This window comes from Manacus vitellinus, unplaced genomic scaffold (assembly GCF_001715985.3).
Source record: "Manacus vitellinus isolate BGI_N305 unplaced genomic scaffold, ASM171598v3 scaffold_31_pilon, whole genome shotgun sequence".
NCBI classification, from domain to species: Eukaryota; Metazoa; Chordata; class Aves; order Passeriformes; family Pipridae; genus Manacus; species Manacus vitellinus.
Window position 1 is genome coordinate 4,040,967 of NW_021940379.1, and position 19,788 is coordinate 4,060,754.

At 45.2% G+C, this 19,788-nt stretch overlaps 1 long non-coding RNA gene across 1 annotated transcript in view; it reads right to left on the minus strand.

The window, feature by feature from the left end:
• Positions 1–15,728, minus strand: part of LOC108640334 — a 38,452-nt gene extending 22,724 nt beyond the window's left edge. The window contains exons 1-2 of the long non-coding RNA XR_001921101.1: positions 15,665–15,728; positions 11,296–11,359 (exon numbers count right to left, since the gene is read on the minus strand). This is a non-coding gene — a long non-coding RNA (uncharacterized LOC108640334). The remainder of the gene's footprint in view (positions 1–11,295; positions 11,360–15,664) is intronic.
• Positions 15,729–19,788: the final 4,060 nt, after the last annotated feature.

Consider the following 19,788-nt stretch of genomic DNA (forward strand, 5'->3'; position numbering starts at 1 on the left):
GTTGCTTCAGCTGAAGGGCAATGACTTGTTGAGCAACCATACTTCAAGACATTTGATCTCATGTCTGTACAAGAGAAACGTTTGCATTCATCTAAGTCACCTGTTTCCCTAAAAAAAGAGGTACAACTCTGGGCTATGCAGGTGGAGCCAGCCTCTGGAAGGACAGGTTGCTGGCCTGGATAGACAACAAAGAAAAGAGCTGAGGCTTTATCAGGGTTGAGCAACAATAGACAATTTTTTTTAAAGATGAATTTTGTACTCTTGTGACATCACAGTGGGAATATATTTGGCTCTGTTAAGGCTGGAAAGACGATTGCAGTGATTGAGTTACAGGAGCTTAATGAATTACTGCTTGTCAGCTGAGCTGTGGCCACTGACTCTGCTGTTGGATGCACAAAGTACAATGCATTAGCTCATGGCTAATTTGAGGCACAGTGAGGCATAATGTGGTTACCCAGAGCAGAAGCTGGCCTGAACTCATAGGATAAAATCCCTTAGCTTTCAAAAAGTACCTAGTCCTGTAATTGGCTCCGCTGGGATGGCTTTAACAGCTTATCTGGCTCCAGAGCACAGTGATCCCAAAGCTCTCATGAGGGCTGAGGGTGGTTCCGAACTTAGAGATGTGCAATCCTGTCCCAGCCAAGCTCTGAACCCCTATGGACAGCACAGTCCCTAGATCTGCACCAGAAATGGTTCATTACCAACTCAGGAGGGACGAATTGTCAGAATGTGTTAACAGCACAAACCTGGGAGGTCTAAAGGAGGTTGGGGAGGAGGACAGCAGCTCTGCAGTGAGGCCATGGGAAAGCACTGGAGCTGTTCTGCTCCAGTGCTCCAAGCCTGAGGTGATTTGGCTGGAAGCAGATGAAAGGCGGCTGGTGAGGCCCGGTGAATCACTTCTGTTGGGAGACATTCCCTCTTTCAGCAGGGACTGCAGCCAGGAGCTGAAGTGACTCAAGACAGCAGCATGGGCTGAGGATGAGGCAGAGGATGGCACAGCCCTAATCAATGCCTGTCATGGGGCCAGACCACATCAGGTCTGCTAGCACCTCCAGGACAGGAGAACTGCAGCAGCAGCATTCTTGGTGGGGCTGCCATTGCCAATGCTGTTGGCTCATTCCTTGAAGAGACTTTCTGGCCATCTCTTCTGCCTCCTAAAGCTTTATTTTCTCTTCTCTAGACAGGAACAGGAACTTCTAGCAAACCTACCTCTCCAGCTGCCTTCAGCCCTACCCTGTCAATGCAGAGTGTTAAAAGAGGGAGGATGTGAAGGGGAAAAGGGAGCAGAGAGGAGGAGTGATAATGTGAAGCAAAGGAGGGAGCAGAACTTACAGCGGAGAGTGCAGTGTGGCAGGGGTTGGGATCTGAGCACTGAAATCAGGAGTGAGAGGATGGGTGGGAAGAGAGAGGAGAACACAGGTCCAGCAGCATGGACAAGCAGGGAGGTGGCTGTGGCTACAAGGCAATTAAGTCTGACCAGGCAATCAAGCCTGATTAAGCTGTGCCACAGACTGTGGCTTAAAGCTCACAGGGCCACCACGAGGGGATGCAAGCACAGATGGGGGCTCTGGCTGCTGTCTGTGTGATCTCTCCTGGGGCTCGACACAGCCTGCTAAAATGCTCAGAAATCCCACACACCTTTATAGTGGTCTGGACAAAATTTACAGCAAGAAAAAGAGGCCCAGGAAAACCTGTTTGCATGGTGGGTCCACACAAAGAACAGTTAATCCTGGGCTTTGCTACCTGTCACAGTGCATTACACTCCCCTGTAGCTGACCCCCACCGTGGAGCAGAGCTGCCTTCCCCAGCAGCAGGGCTGCAGTCACAGATCTGTGTTTGTGTTCAGGAGGGCTCTTACCAAGACATCAGACAAATGTGGAGCTCTGGGAGGTGGGGGGGAGAGCAGGCAACTGTCAAACCCTTTTATAGCAGGTCCCACAGGAATTTGTTTTCCTCCTATTTTTAAGTTGAAAAGGATCGAGTTTCACTGCAGGAAATAGTTCTCCTCCTCCCTCCCACCCACCTTTCTTTTTTCTACAGCACATTGGAAGAGCAGTCTGCTGTCTGCCTCAGGTTTCCAAGAATCAGGCAAACTGGAACTGGAATGCTTGTTATCTGCAGCCAGGGAAGCAGATGGAGAGAGGCTGAGGAAGAGGTGCTCCTGTCTGCAAATGCTTAGAGCCTTAGGGTGCCTGTATTGATGACATACACCCTTCCCCACCCCTATTGATCAGGTTGAGATTGTAATTAGTGTCTCAGAAGAGGTTTCTGTGAAGCCTCTAAAGACAGGATATTCATATCCATGGAAACTGCCCTGCCTTCTTCCCCTGTAGAGCAATGTCATAGGAAATCTTGGGGAAGGACTGCAGTGACCTGCCCTCAAGGAGTCTCTTCTGCATTGTACCACTTGCAGAGGTGGACATGTGCAACAGCACTCAAATGCAGGCCCAACTCTGCATTCCTTTTAGAAACAAACACATTCAGTCAGTGCAATGCCCCGAGAATCTCCACTTGCTGGAGCTCTGTGAACATCACAGCACAGATTGCTGGACATTGATAAACCTGCACCTTGTTGCAGCCGTGCAGGGGGGCTCCGGCCAAGAAGCACTTAAGCCACCAGGCTCAAACCTGCAGTTCAATTCCCAGCCTATCACCTAGGATTTAGAGCAGGGGTCTGGCTAATGAACAGCCCGTTGGACACTTTTGATCTTCAGAATTCACAGCCCAGCGATTGCTCCCCCCCTCCCTCCCCACGCTGCTGATACTGATCAATTCTGCTCACCAGGCACACACACACGCCCTTCCTGCACGGGCGAGGCCTCATTTCTCCCCTTCCCTTGCAGTGACAGAACAGACAATGCCTCTTTTGTAGGTGCTTCCACATGCCTGGTGGAAAACCTATTGGAGACTAGTGCAGTTATATCAATAATCTCCTGTTTATTATTGCTCCTGGCATGGGATTTGCTATTACCTCTCTAGCACAGGCAATGTTTTCCATTCATCTTGTCTCAGCCAGTTGTTTGCTCGTTTGCAGTGGGGGGCTTCAGAAGAGACAAAGCTACAATTGATGGGAAACAGAAGGCCAGGCTGCTGCCAAAAGGGGGTTTTCCTGAGGGATATCCATAGTCTTAGAAATGGTTATTAGAATCTCTTTCAACAGTGGTTCTGCACACCTGTTAAAAAAAGCCTTGCCTTTGGTTTCATTGGACCTGTCTTTCAGATGAGCTTTGTTGGGCACCTGTTACTCAAACACTGTTTAGGTTCACATCCTTCCAAGGCAACCAGTATTGGGTAAATAGTAAATATATCTGCTCTTATTACTTCTATCAGAAGAGCACAGAATAACCAAGTACGTGCATTTCCCGGGCATCACAAAATATGAAAGGCCATTTCAAATCTAACCAAGTTCTTGGTTTTTGCTCTGCTACAGAGTTCAGAAACACCCTCTCCATTCATGCTAAGCCTGTTCTGGCAGACATGGCCACTGCCCTAGAGCTGCATGTGTCCCATGGACATAAAACTTGAATGGGGCTGAATCTTTCAGTTTTTAATAAGTCAAATGTCACAATCAGAGTTGCAGCAGTAAAGTTGTTGATGTGACCAGCCTTCTGCAAAATCACAGAATCACAGAACATGCTGAGTTGGAAGGGACCCACAAGGATCATCAAGTCCAACTCCTGGCCCTGCACAGGACCATCCCCAAGAGTCACACCATGTGCCTGAGAGTTCTGCTATTATTAGAGCCACAATCCTTTCCCTTGTCAGTCACAGGGGGGCAAGTAGGATGCTTTGCTCTACAGTTCATATGGTGGAAACTTGGAGTCCTGAAAACTGAGCGAGACATACAGGACAAACTAAGGAGATCAGCTTTGAGTTTGCAAAACAAACCCAGCTGGTAGAAGAAGATGTGGATTAGACCAGACACAGAGTGAGAGTTCAGCTGAGAAACAGACCACAGCTATCCTGGAGGAAGAAAGAACTTTTCCAGACCTCCCTTCCCAACACTTTCACTGCAAAGCCTCACAGATTTTGACCTAGAACTGCCCTCTTCCTCCTCCACTCCTGCATGGACTGGCAGTCTGGGACATTATCTCAGCTCTGCTCAGATCCCATTAGGTTCTCTTTGCCTGCACCTCCCAGGCTCTGGGAACAGATATCTCTGAGGCAGAAGACTGTGGTTATTTCAGTTCCTTCCCTTTTGTCCACCTTCAGGAACAAGTAGTGGCTCCTAGCTGGAGCCCTCACCAGGGAGAGACCAAAGTCATTGCTGTTCAGACACTACAAGTCCTGGACTCTTATTAGTAGAACAATATTGCTGCCTCAGTCACAGGGATTTACTCTGGTAAACCCACCCACAGTCAAGAGCTGCTTGGCAAGATTCACATCCCATGAGCACAGGGGCAGTTCCTTCCTTACCCCCCGTGCCCTCCAAAAAAGCTGGAGAGGTGCTGCAGTCAAACCCTTCATATTTCACATGGGTCACTCTTTGCTCTGCCTTCCACAGAAATGGGCACAGGACCTGGTACAGCCCAGCACCAGCAGGTCAGGGGCTCCCCCTACTTCAGTGGGCTAGGAAAGCCATGCACATATGGAAAGAGGCCCTGGGAAGAAAGTGAAGAATTTAGCAAGTTAGAGAAGAGAAAGAACAGGAAATGCTGCTGCTGGCTAAGTATCTTCATTCAGAAGTTATTACTTTGTAAACATAGCTCCTGTTCCTACTTTATTTTTAACCCTTGGCATTACAGAAGAGCTATAAATATGGATAGTGATTATGCCAAAGTCTGGGGAAGGTGCAGCCTGCCTTAAAATGTGGGCTGGCACCCCCATGTGCAGAACAAGAATGTGCTGCTCCTCCCCACAGGTCTTTACATTTCAAGCCAAACAGAGGGAACAAATGCCCACAGACCTTGTTATTGTCAGGAGAGACTGACAGGACCTCATCTACATGCCTGCAGCCCCAGAATATCTTTCCATGAGCACTTCCAGCATGCAAACCGCAAAAGAACATTTTCATCCTTGGAACACCACTGTGGCAGGAGACCATCCTGAGGAGGGACGTCCAGGCTGGGCTCACAGCACTGTCCAACCCTGAGCACAGTGTGCTTTTCTTCTGGATGCAGGATAAGGTAGGCAGCGAGGGGCTAGATCCTCCCTCCAGTTCAACCTTCAGAGCATCCACACAGTTCAGTGTTGCTTGAACCAAGTGCCAGCCTTGCAGGGGGAATGGGATCCCCACGGGATGTGTACAGGCGCTTTGGAGCGATTCTGAAGTTTACCACCAGTCAGCTCATGGGTAAGAACACACCTGTAAATCCCATGGCCAGAAAAATGGGCTTTTGTGTGGCTGCGTGCGTGCAGTAGGTTCACACTGATAATGCTGTCTGGATTTGCAACTGTCTAGACAATGGGAAAATTAGCATCACGAAACTGGATAGTTTTGTGAAATGCTCGGCCAAATATCTGGGAAATATTTTTGTAATGGTTTTCCTCAGAGGGAGATATGAGCCTGAGCCGTCCATTAGAGATGCAGCTCTTTTGTCTTGCATTCTGGTGAGGGATAGAGGGGTTTTACTGAGCCCGCCGGGCCTCATCTGCCATCCTTTCCAGCCAGATACCGGTGCTACTGTGGAGGGAAATGAGCCCACAGCACAGGCATGGCAAATGTGCTTTCTGTAGGCTGGAGCTGCTGCTTTTCTGGCACGGAAAAGGAATTTCATCCCAAGAGCTAGAGGCTAAGGCTGCATGAACAGTGGTTTACCTCTGGAGACAAACAACTAGAGACCAGTGCCTCCCCAGTCTGCAGTAAAGTGCAAAGGATTTCTAGGCTGCAGGGGTAAGAGCTCACAGAGAGCAAACAAAACTCATTCTGAGCCTCTTGCTTGGAGCCCCAAAAGCACAAAGCTTAGAGATGCACAGAGATCTCTCCTGCTCTCACCCAGGAAAGAGGGTGCAGCAGCCAGGATTGTGCTTATAGTGGAGGTTGGTAAGTGCTTTGTCTCCATGGCCTTTGAGAAAGCCCCTCTGCAGAATTCTAAGGCCCAGTTCTACAGGGTTGTACTTGCTCCCATAACAACCCTATAGAAGCTCTGGTCCAGCTGAGTGGACTGCCAGTTAGTGGCAGTGAAAGCAGAGGGGGGCAGGACATGCCTTTCATCAGATGACAGGCAAAGAAGATTCTTGTAGCATCTTCATCCTGCGAGGAAATAGGAGCAAGCTCAGATCTCAGTGGTCCTTGGGAGTCCCTAAACAAAGGTAACCAGCCTGTGGCAGCTGAGCCCTTCTCAGAAAGACACCAGTGCCCAAAGGGGAGGATGCCAGATCCAGATGATTGGAAGGAAAAATATACAGTTGATAAAAGAAAAAAAAAAAAAAAGGCAGCTCCAAAGCATGTGCTCTGTTAATGACTCAGGATAATACATCAACACATTGCTTCTCTGAAAGGTTTCAGAAGAGGCAGAGGAGACCAGACAACAGGCACCTCATCTTTTTAGAGCAAAGATGTTATCTTCCCCCTGGAAGGGAAGAGCTGTCAATTCATCTAAGGACAGCAGAGTTTAAGTAGCAGCTCAATATTATTGATGATTGTCAGCCAGGAACCTTTGGCTTGGTTTAGCTTGTGGGAAACCTTGAAAAACTGCTCCAAGCTTTCAGTGGATGTGTTAGGGAAATAAACAGATTAATATCTTCAAGTCCTACATAGATTCCAGGAAAATGTGGTGCTTAGACTGGGGGCTTCTCCCCATGAACAGCAGCAGAGGCTTTTGTTCAGTGTCAATGATGACAACCAATGGGCTGGATGCAAAACAGAGAAGGGCTTCTAATGCAGAAGCTGAAGATGCCTTGGCTCAGTTTTACAGGGAACTTGCATTTTCATCTGTGAGGGACTGTGTGATGTTTCTGGATACTGTTTAGCAACAGTTGAAAGAGTCTTCTGGAACAGGGTTGTGTTGTGGCATGGAATTTTCAGAACAACAGACCTGCTAATCCAAGGAAGATGTCTAGTGAGGGAGGTGGTTCTGGTAACAGCCAGAGACACACTGATGCTAACTGGAAAGTGTCAGAAGAACAAGTTCTTGCTGGGATATGGGCAACCTGGCTAACTAGGGCTTGAAGCTAATGCACTTCTGCAGAGCACAGGAGGGAACTTAAAGAGAAGCCAGAGCAGGAGATGGAGCTGGCAACCTTTTCTGTGCTGAGAAGAAGAGACCTGTGGCATGGGGACACTGCTGATCCACAGCCAACGAGGTAAGTCTTCAAAATACAATGCAACATGCAGGAAACAACTGACACATGTATTTTCAACCAGGTCTCCATGTGCCCCATAGGTGTACAGAAAGAACCAGATGAGACACGGGGGATAGAAACAGGTGTCCCTCTCTAGCAGGGCACAGCTGACCAAGATGAAACCAGTCATCAGGGGGCTCAAAATGGGTGCACTGAGCTGGTCCATTTTAAGGAGATGGTGAGTATTTGGCCTGTGTGCTTAAATGCCTCAAAACCACTAGCCACTTTGGGGAAAAAGCTCTTAGCTCCTTCACTAGCCCTGATTTTTGATAAGGTGGCCCAATATGGTAACACAGATCATGCAGAGCAGCACCGTAAGAAACGCAGCCTGGATGCAGAAGGTAGGCCAGAAGCGAAACTGGTAAATACAATCTAGTGCTGAATTGGTTTGCAATATTTGGGATTGGCCCAAAGCCAATATTGACCAAAGTTAAACTTTTTATTTGTGTTTTCCTGACAGAAAAATAAAGAAGTTGCTACAACAACAAAAACTCCCAGGGAAAGGGTAGACGAAGATTAGCCCTATGCGCTCAGGATTTTAAAAAGCAGGGCAGGTTTGCTCTGAAGATAGTGCAGAAGCAGTTAAGAGAAATAAAAGTCTCTGTCCCCCCATTTTATGTCAGAGGAAAACAGTAATTAATACCCTTCAGACATTATAGAAAGAATTTCCTACCTATGACAAAGTAACAGCACCAGAAAGTTAACATATTTGTGCTGCAGATCCTGTTGTTTGACTTTCCTGAGCTATTTCCTTGCTCCCATCCATCACAACATTCACTGGATAATTCTCCCCCCTCCAGTTTTTGTAGAAGTAATCTTTTGAGTTTTGTGAAGTTGATCTTGGCTCATGGCACACATCCCACATCTGTTTTCCTAGGCATTACTGTTTGACTCAGAATGATTGCATTTTAACTTCATCCCCCCACTGCTACTGTCAAGTTTTAAACCAAAACTAAGCACTCCCAGCACCACCACGGCACACCTGATGTCTGGGAAGGCACATGTCCCCTCACCTCCTGGTACTGAGTAGTGAGAGGTTACTGTAAGAATGTTGACTGCTTATTTATTATTCTTTAAGATGATACGGTGTGAGCTGACAGCGTAGGCTAAATACAATTATTCTGTATGAGTGAGTTTTCAAAGCTCTCCTTTTGGTTCTTATCCAAGATCCTTAAAAGCACATCATTAAGGATAAGCATTTACACACAGCAGTGGGATGTGACACATTCTTTAACTTGTCATGTTCGTTTTGCTACCTTTTGAAATCAAAAGGTAGAGAAGCTGCCCATCCTTTTCACTTTCCCAAATAAAAACTTTTAAAACTCCCCACCCTCTTTGAAAACATAAGCTCTTGGCTTCTCAGCACCTCGTTGAATTTTAATAAAGGCAAATGGAAGAAAAAATGCTGAGTTCAGTAAGACAACACCAACATTTGAGATAGGATATGGTCAAGCAAGAGCATGCCTGTTGGGCATGTAGCCAGAAAAGCTCTGCTGGACTTCTGCAGATTCATGACCTTCAGTTAGATTTGGTTAGATATGTCTGGGCTGGATATGCTTCCTATCATTCTGCATCTGGTAATACAGTTAATAAATACCTCTTCCAGCATCATCTTTCCTGTGGTATTTTGCTCATTCTAATTCTGCTACTAGGCAGAACTCAGAAATGCAGGAATGGGGGAATGGGAAAGTCAGAGGGGAGGGGTTTGTCCTAAGTGCAAAACACTGAATCCAATAGAAAGCATGAAGGTCATGGGTTAACAACAACATGGGTAATCCCCTTTCCACAGCCCAGCTCTGAGCACTTCAGAGTTCTGACCTCTGTGTGGTTAACCCAAGGACAGGATGGCTACAGAGCTGAAATGTGACACACATCAAAAAGAAAGAAAGAAAAGTAAAAGAAGGAAGTGAAGAGAAATGTTCAGTGCTGCCAGTTGGTAATTATTCTGAAGAACCAACAATGAGGGAAATAGCTTTCACAGGGGCACATCCCCATGATTTGGAAAAAAGGTAAAGTTTTTAAACTCTTGCACAGTTCTCTGGTTGCAATTAGGAAACGTTAGCTCAGTCAGGCACGGAGAGTGGAGAGTGCTTCCTTGCCAATGTCCGAGTCTTGTTTTGTCTCTGATAATTCCACACTCTGCTTTTAAGAGGCAGCTCATGTTTGATGTTACAGTGTGAATATATAAGGCTAAATGCTGTCCTGGCATATTCTGACCCTTTAAAAAAAAGAAAAAAGAAAAAGGAGGGGGCAGAGTTTTTTTTTACTGGTAGACTTATTGAAATTGATAATTCTTGGGTTTATGCTGCACATTTTAAAACATGTGACTTTTGCAGAAAAAAGCACCCAGAATGCTATACTGGAAACAAAGTTGGAAAGCTGGACTAGGAGCAAGGGTCTCTCTTTCTTGCTTTTGTCCTTGCTCTCCTTCTCTGGGCTGCTGGGCTTGCTCTGAGTTCTCCAGCCCACTGCAAGGTGTAATGGTGATGTAAGGAACTATATTAGTTCCCTCCAGTTCCTCACTGTATAAGAAAGCTTGGGGTGGAAAGAAATCCATTTCTTAGAGATATTCCTGCAAAAGGCTGTGTTAGAACATGGAAAACTATCAGGCAGAACAGCTACCTTTGAACATCTCCCTCTAGATACGTTCTTGGCCATGGCAAGGAAGAATTTGGAGAGATGGCTGTTGGGCTGACATTTGGATGCATTTTAGTGCAGCATAACATATCAGGCCTCCCTGGAAGGGAGCCCTCCTCACTTCACCTGGTCCAGAGCTCCTTGTGACTCCTTGGAGCAGGTGGCCCTGTAAGTCAGGAGAGCTCCAAGCCAGAGTGCTGCTGTTTCAGACTGTTCTGCTCCCTCTAACTCATCCCCCTTGAACTTCTTATAGTCACTCCTTTTCCCCGCACCCTAAATCAAGATCCGTGACAATGTAGGCACATCCCAGAACAACTAAAAAACTCCAGAGCTCCAGACTTTGGAAAAATCAGGTGCAAAACGAGGGCAACGCATTTAACAGTGATCACCCGAGCACAGCACTACGCAAAATACCAAAAGCAAGAAAGTTGAACACTGCTTTTTTAAACTACAGATGGGCCACATTAACCACAAAGGAAAACCAAGAGCTTGTGTCTGAGAGTAATAAAAACCATTTTCATAACATGCACGGTGCTTTCAGTGCTAGCAGGAGGTGCTGGGGACCTCCTTTGTCAATGGGAGTGCAAACACAGAAGCTCTCTCCCTAAAGAGGCCTGGAAGCACCTCCTCAGGGAAGAAGGTGAGTCAGTGTTCCCATCACAGGTACCATTTCATCTTGCACAGAGTCAACCCAGTTTCCAGGTGACCCCTGCAATGGATAACAACCATTTTTGAGATACCAGAAGAAGATACACAGAGGAAATTCATATGATCCAAACAACTATGAAAAGCTTTTACCTCCTAAATCTGTGCTGGAATTAGGGCACAGAAGTGCCCTAAGTGGTGGTATAGCTACTGAGCACAGAGCAACATCACAGGCTGAAAGCTGCACAGCATCACTCAAATGCTGATGGCTAATCAAGAGAACTTCAAGCCACCCCACAAATCATACTCATTTATTGACTGTGCCACACCTTTTTTGCTTCAGAGGATGGCATGACTAAGAATGGATACATCAGTGCAGTACCAGGATCATCGAAAGCCACGTGTCACATCAGGGCACAAACCTTCCCCTTCAACATAAGGAATAAGGGCCTGTGTTTCTTGGAGCAAGGGGAGCATGGCTGAGATTCTTCCTTTACTGACACACACACACCACAGTGCTAAGCTATGGCAGGCACCAGAAGCAACAAATGTAAAGTCAAATGCATTATAATCTAAGGAAGGGCTGGAGAAACCTAAACTGAGATGTCATAATAACATAAGCCAGAATTCATTACCCCTGTAACCAAAAAGAAGTTATTGATATGCCAGTTTCCACCCATAAATAGCTATAGTTGAGGGTCTGAGTTTATAAAATGTTGAACGACTTACCATATGGTGCTCTGGATGGTTTTGGTCGGAAGTCCACAAAGGATCTGTTAGACAGCAATTTCTCCTGTTGAGACAAAAACTCAGAGGTAAAAACTGCCTTGCCAAGTCCAGAAGATAAGAACAAAGACACATTGTTTTAAATCACAGGAGACCCGAGTGTGCTGGAACATGTAAGGAACAAAGCAAATACAGACTCTTGGGGTGTTTAGACTACAGCCTGTCTGCCTCTTTCCAAGTTGGGTTGAATGAAAAAGCAATTTACAGAGAGTTCAGGATTATTGCAGACATGCCAGAGAGTCCCAGCTGCACAGTGAGTTGTTCACCCCGGGAAAGCCAGCCCAGTTACAGGTAAAGGTTCCAGGTGTTCAAAGGCAGTGAGGAGATGGAGGTTGAACAGTGTGGTAGGAGGGCCTGGCTCACCACAGCTGACCCTTGATCCTGGTTCCCCCATCTCCTGTGCTGATCCCAAGCCTCTTGGCAAATGGGTCCCACTGCATTCTCTGCCTTTATCTAGTATAGCTTTAGCCCTGAAGATGTGGTGGGGAAGGGCATGGCCAGCAGGAAATACCCCAGGTTTTCTCTGGCTCTATCTCTCTGCCACGGATTTGCTTAGTTCCTGTGCCCTGAGCATCTCATTTCCCACAGAAATAGGTCCAATATCCAGGTTTAAAAGTTGTAATTGCCTGGATCAGATTCCGTAAGGTGGAAGTGTGTAAGGAGCATGGAGAAACAGTTCAGACACTACAGAGTGTCAATGTTGGTTGCCAAGTCGATTAATCCTGTTGCCCTCTGTGGGAGGGGTGGGTTGTCCTTGTCACAGAGGACTCCAGAGCAGGTCTGATTTGGAGAAGAGGAGAACCAAGGGTGGCCATGAAGCTGGAAAAATGAATTTTGGCACAAGCTTTTTCAATGTGTACAGCGATGGAAGTGAGCAGAAGCTCTTAGGAATTACAGTGAAGTCCTCCTTTCCCAAGAAGTCTCCAGCATTTTGATCACTGAGACATACACAGGATATTTGCCAAGCTTGTTAAAACAAACATGAGAAAGCTCCTTGAGGCAGGACCCCCAGCTTCCCAGCTCTCTGACAGCTCTGCCTCACCAGCTCCTGAAGGTCTCAACCCAGCAGTTAAAAGGCAGGAGGGGAGCAAACAGCAATTGCTTTGTGTGACATGGAGGGCTGAGGAAATTCGAAAGACAAATTATTCAAAATAAAAAGCAGTGCAAAAACAGATTAGGAAACTACTGCGCCGTGACTATTAATGAAGCGATAGAAAATATCAATCACTCCCAGGCCTCTGAAGCTTGCTGTGAGAGAAGAATTAGGAGATTTTATGTTCCAAGTACCAGGAAACCACAGGGCCCTGGTGCCTAGTTTTCAAAAGAACACTGAATCACAGGGAGGAAAGCAGAGTGCTGTAAAGAGCCAAGGGCAGAGTTTAAAAATAGCAGCTTTCAGTTTTGCTGCTTTTTTCTTCTTCTTAAGTGCCTGGATATAGGATCATGTCAGAGGGTGGATAAAGAGAGCAGACCAGCCCCTGTGGAGAGGGAAGTGTTCCTGAATGCAGTACTGCCAGCTGGGGTTGTGGGCTGATCATTTTGTACTCCAGCTCTTCCCCTCAAAGGCACCAGTCTCTCCTGATCTTCCTGTCCATCCAACCCAAGAGAAGGGCGCTGGGGGAGTGGGGACTGGGCAGCTTAACAAGCCCATCAGTGTGTGCAAAGCCAGTGCAAATGGGTGGATCCAGGGGCTGAATGTGTGATCAAGCCTGAACCATCTCCTTCTGGACACACACACAGGGCCAATTTCCCATGGCATTAAGGACACTTTTGAAATGCTGTGCAAGGAATGAGATTTATTGACATGTTTCTGCTGATGCTCCAGACCTGTGTGCAGGGAGAAACCATGTCTGGCAAATGTGCTAAAACAACTGAAAGGATATCTGAGTTCTGATGCTGCTCAAACTTCTCCAGCCCCTCAGACTGCACTGTGCACTACTTGAAAGACCACTGGGCCAGAGTCACAGCACCTGCCAAAGTAACCACATGGAGGAGAGTGTCAGTACTTTAGACAGGCAAAGGAGACTGAGAAGTATCTCCTGAAATGGACAGTGAAGTTTTAGGTCATGCAATGGAGTAACAGTGATGTTTTTAAGGCAGAAATGGGCAGGGTCTACAGAAAGAAATGTGATCTTCTCATCCAAATGGATTGAAAAACAGATATGTCTTTAAGTAGCTGATCTTAGAAGGCAAAGCTCCTTTCTTGCAGAGAAGCAGGATGCCCCCTTGGGCCTTTGCTTTGTCTGTGGAAAGAGAAGAAAGGCACAGCTGATGCTCTGGATAAGGCTGTCTGCATCTGACTCTCCGGGGAAGTCTGCTGTGCCTTATGACTCACTGCTCAGAGGATGCTTTCAAATCTATAGAGGAATAACTCGTGTAATAAGGGCAGCAAGTGCAGGGAGCCACATAAAATCCCTTTTCCCAATTAAGCAAGCAGACACACAAACCCTTTTTCCCAGCCAGCTCAGGGACAAAACAGTGAAGTTTTTCACTGCTATAAGCTATGGTTAAAATGGAGGGTGGGGGAAGAGAAATACTGGCTCTGTCACTTGGTTAATAGAGTACACAAATCACTTAAACTGCTACTGGTGTACTGGGAGATTGACTTGTGGCAAGTTCAGTTTCTCCTGCCACTAGCAAGGATTTCTGGGCTCTAGTGTAGAGAACAGCCAATTATCACACAAATTATACAGCATTCACTATTCAAATACATTTAAAAGCAAGAATCCAGTACTGATAATTATGCTGACCAAGTCCTGAAGGAACACTTTAACTCTACAAATATGCAGAAAAATCCCGAACATCTGGAATCTGAAGTATTTCCTTGTAAAGAAGTTTCCACTGGAATGTCATCTGTTCTTGCTGTTATTTGAGATAGGTTGCTGACACAACCAACTGGACTCCAGTTGTGTGCCTGTGTGGCACAGAACTTTTCATTCCTGTGGCTCATAAAAAGGCCTAAGAACCCACTAGTGCCACAGAACAATGTAATTGCCTTGTCACATGCAGTTGTCAAGCAGGAAACTTCAAAAAAGTTGCTTGCATGGAGATAAAGAGCCCTATGTGTCCTAAAGATGCTCCAAGAGACACCCAAAGTAACTCACTGTTGCTGCCTTTCAAAAGGACCAAGCCAGAATTTACTTGGAGCAAATCTGGTGGTGCAGTGTCCTGCCCTCCAAGCAGACCTGAAAGCTTTTATTATGTGAGAAAGTCTTTAAGGCAAAACCTCAGTTCCAGTTCATCCAGTGCTTCCCTCCGATTTGGCCTCGCAGGTACAAAAAGCCCCTTCAGCCCAGCTGGCCTGGGATTTCCCCTTGCTCAGCCTTCCATGGAGATTACTGACTGCTGACAAAAGCAGTGTAAAAATGCCCTATAATGCAGCCCTAATGGTACAAGAGCTCTCATCAAATTGCCTCTCCAGGGACTTTCTTGTAGTTTCTGCACCTATAAAAGACTGACTGGCACATGGAAAAACTGTCATGGCAATACAGGGAGCAGTTCAGAGCAGGAGCAGGACTTGATTCAGTATTCCCCTCTGTTAAATGTAGATATAGCAGCAGATTGGAAAAACAGGTGGTTTTTCCTTTGACGAGAATATATACCAGGGAGCATTCTAAAAAGCCAGGGCCAAGATGAATTAACCTGACCAACTACAGTAAACTTACTATAAAGTACAGGAAATATGAAGCAGTGCATTTTCTCATTTGTGGCTGGGAAGACAAATTTGCCATCAAGCTTCTCTTGGAGAGCACTAGTGGAGGGCTCAATGCTGCATCTTCATCTACAATTGCACCCTCCTAGAACAGATCCCAGGACTTTCTTGTACTTTTTAGCCCTCAGCAGTTGTAAAGTACCAACAAATACACATATTCAAGCCAGGGGAATTTTCTGTTTTTCGTCTGGAAGACTTCAAAAAGTTTCACAGAGGCCAAAATGAAAAGGCATTTGGATGTTTCCTAGACAAAACCTTGTTGTTTCCATTCTGCAGGAAGTGCTGACACTTTGAAGACAACCAAGCAACCACAGACATTGAGAAATGGTGCAAGACATCTTCGAGGTTGTCTTTGCCAATGCTTTGACCTCGCCACAGCGACCAGACAGGGCTTGCTGGAAAGCTCTCAATACTTGGGAAAATAGTGGCACCACTCTACCATCTCTCATCCAAAGTAATGCACGAACACATTGTACTTCTGGAACAATTTTGGCCCTTGGCTGCATTTTGGGGCTATAAATGCAGACAGCAGTGTAGGGGGCACACGAGAAGAGTGGATGCTATTTTTTCAATATGGCTGATACAAGGAACAAACCATACATCATGCTCATGCTTCCCAGCAATGGCCTGGATTGAAATCCTGATGGAATTCTGTACCCCTTAGTGCTGGCTGCAGAGTGGGTTTTCTTGGAGTTTTAGAGACCAGCAATATAAAGCTGTTTCTGATGGAATGACACCGTTAAGATACATTATGACACAGCAGCAGAAAACAGAGTCTCTGGCACAACTAGAAACATAACAGTTTTCCAAGGGCTATTGCCCTTTATGGAGAGGATGTGGCTGTGAACATGCACTTTGTTATGACAGTCAAAAAAAAAAAAAGCCACCACTATCTCCTAACACCTCCAGTGCAAACATTTGTGTAACTTAATACTTAGTAAGCCCAGGGCAAGATGTTGCATGTTTAGAAATCCTGAGGAAGAAAAGGAAAAGGCCTTTCAAGGAAGTGGCACTTCCATTTTCCTTGCAACTTCTCTGCATATCTGAATTACAACCAAGGGCTGATCTGAAGTAGCCTGAGTATTATAATCAGAGATCCTCCATATCCTCCATAAGGAATCCTACTGAAGTTACAGATTTTTCTAAGAGTTCAGGTTTGATCAAATTCCTGGTACCAACCTACTAACTCTGGCATCTTCTGTGACAAATATAAGGTGATATGAAAGAACTACACATCTCAAATTTGCTTTTTCTGCATCCACAACCTTACCTAAGACATTTAAAATACCCTTATCAAAGAGAAAAACTCCAGTGGAACCCTGTTAAGAACAAATTGGCATTGAGAGTAAAGACATGGGTGTCCAGCAGAGAAAATCAGGTCAGTCATGTTTTGATGCATGAGAATTCTCACATCACAGCCTCACAGGTCCCAGGATAACCAGTGGCACAATCCTTTTTGTAATAGGCCCAGTGGTTTGGATCATATTAATGCCAGCAGATACTTGACCTGGGTGTCTTGCCAGCTCCCAGGTTCATGCTTTCGTCCTTTATTCATTAGATATTTGAAGCAACAATATCTCATTCCTCTCCTGTTTTCAAGAAAAAAAAAAATCCCCTTGAGAAGCTTTCTCTATTCTCTTCCCAGTTACACTTCCAGCTGTTTTTTGCCTTTGCATTACTAGTTCTGGGCAAATCCAGATCAACTCTGAAAATAACCCCCTGCCATTTTAAAAAAACTTTCACTCTGGTTTTAGATGGAATTTTGAACCTTTCCAATAAAATGCTTGTGACTGGCCAGGGAAATCCTACAAATCATCCTGTTTCTATCCCTGGATTGGATGAGAAGTTCAAGCATAAATTTGCCAGGTGATGCAAACCGTGTTTTCCACATTCAGATTAGTTCTCTGCTACCAGCAACTCACCAGCAGTAAAATTGGCTATAAAACTCCATCATCAGGTATTCTGGGAGCCAAATCCCTGAGATCTTAAACAAAATGACTGCCTATTGCCCAGGCCTACAGAACAAGAGCAAATTACTGCAAGGAGCTCACTTCATTATCCCTGCACTAGATGTGCTGGAGCAGCATTAAGGCCCCAGTGTCAGTCATTGCAAGGCAGCCCCTGCCCTCAGGAGTTTGAGATCTAAACCAGACAAAGCAGAGAACAGTCCTGAATTGCCTTTTCCTATACAGGAATATTTCAGATGAATAAAGCTGCAGGTTTTGGCAGGCAGTATCCAGCTCCAAACAATTTGCTTTGTATCCAGACTGTTTAAAAGATACCAGGGTGAATTTTTCCCATTGATTTTTCTTTGGGAAGAATCCCAGGTCTTTGATTTAACTCAGTTCTTTGATTGCACATTGTAACTCTGCCAGATAAATATCCATCCAAAGGAACAGCATTACCTCTTGCAGATCCTTTGGGACCTACACTAATGTCCACGGAGCTCAGGCACCTCGTGTCCTTGTTTCTCTTCCAGGACCACATGGCCACCATAATCCAAATGGGAAACAACACTGTACATGCACTCAGGAGCAAGGCTGAGTTACCACAGTTATGACATGATGTCAGCATGGCCCACACCTGTACTCCTGACATGGTCTGGAGCCTGTGAGCCTCCCCCAGGAACCCAAAACAGTTGTTCATGTCTAATTTCTGCCTCAGTTTTGCCAGGGAATTTTCCCTCTGCACTTCAGGTGGACACAATATTTTAAGCAAATACTGATGATTGAAGAGGCAAGTTAAGGGAAGGCATCCAGTAGCTGGAAATCGGGTCCATTACATTGTATTAAATATTAAGCTCAGTGTAGTAAGCCAGACAGTTGCATACTGAATTAATAATGTTATTTATTCCATTTAGTGGAGTATGGAGGACACTTAATCATTGCAGCATTTTATATCAGAGCTAGCATCAACAGCTCTGCTCTAAGAGTATTTTATGGAAAACACAGAGATGTATTGAGTAGCTGGAAGTGAAGAGAGTGCGAATGTGTGAAATACAGCAGATTTGGTAATAATAAAGTTATATGGCCTTGATTGTTCATTTGGATACCAATGCTCCAGCAACATTTTGTGTTAAGAAAGCATAAGCAAGTCCCCAAAGATAAGCTTGGGTTGGAGGTTGTGTAGGATCTGGAGGAACTTAACTTCTTTTCTTTTTGTAAAAGAGTTATAAATTTTAAAGCAAAACCCAGGAGTATCTGCTCAACCAAAACAAGAAAATGTCATGGGGAATTCTGAAGCTCTTTTTTTGGCAAAATATAGATAAAATAATAAAAAGATCTGAAGATGAAAAAAATATACTGATACAACTGTCTTAAAGTAGGTTTTTTTTAAAAAAAACCCAGAATGGTCAATTATTTTTCCAGACTTCAACACTGAAAAGGAAAAGAATTTTTGCAGGAAGTTTCAGCAGTAGGAACCCTACCTTTTGAAATATAGGAATAAAAATATTAAGGAGCTACAACAGGACACCTAACTTATCTCCTCTCATTATTCTTTCATTTTTATACTTCCTAATTTTGGGCTGATTGCCATCTTTTATGGCCGTAGGAAGAAATGGCTCCCCAGACATCCTGCAAAAATCAGCATTTTCCCCCATCACTCAGCAGGAACACCATATCATTCCTTGGGTATGTTTCTCAACCTTAATCACCTCCAATTGCTGTGGGTTCTAAAATTCAGTCTACTGAAGAAAAAAATAACAGCTCTGCCATTTCCTGCAGCTCTGATTTTTGCACCTTTCACAGAACAATTTCATTGACTTCACAGGAGCCTATCTGGATTTACACCTGTGCAAAAACAAGGCAAGAAAACCTGACCCTTGGTGTGGAATATTAAGTTCATAAATGTGTTTTGTATCTCCAAGAATCTCCCCATCTACAAAGGTGAACAGCTGTTGCTATTAATCAGACAGTCTGAACCAGCCATTAGAACTTCATCCAGATGATCCGTTAAAAATATACAAGGGCAACGTTTTGGAAATAAAAATCTACCCTCGTGTCCTCAGGGACACCTTCTGTTAGAGAAAAATCTCATAATTCAAGGCTAAAATTAGTTCACTTTAATGCTTTTTCAGGAGAGCCATCATACTCAAGAGTAACATCGCCTTGAAAAGGCCTGTTAGATGACTTAAGGGATCCCAAACATCTGGCAATTTGGTAAATACTGCATTGGAGACATCTAACATCTTTTTCAACTTCTCTGTGGGTGTAACTCTTTGCTATTAGCTGGAATGGCTGTATCTGGTTCAGTTCCCATTGACCATTTTCTCTGTTTGAATAGGAAACACTTGCTAAAGTGTGGGAACAGCTGGCAGAGCTGGCTGTGTATGAACAAAACACGCTCTTGTTTCTGCCCACAGACTGGCCTTTAAGTTCCGACTGCGATTGCCAAGGGCTCTTCTTGGCTTTCTGGATGAGACCAGGTCACCCAAGATGTACAAGCTGGCTGTGTTAAGGGTTGGTTCTTGGACCATAACACTTGCTGTCAGGGGGGATAAAGCTTTGTGTAAGTAGAGGGGAGCAGGATGAGCAACCCCATTTTATTAGCTGGGAAACTGAGGTACAGGGAGATTAAATTATTTGCCTCTTGACATTTCCCAGTGAGAGAAAGAGACCCATCCTTTTCTGAAGGAAATGCCAACATGCAAGTCTCATCTATGCAGCACTCAGCAAGCAGAGTAGGGCTGCTGGGCTGAACCTCCTGCTCTTGGGGATGGTGTT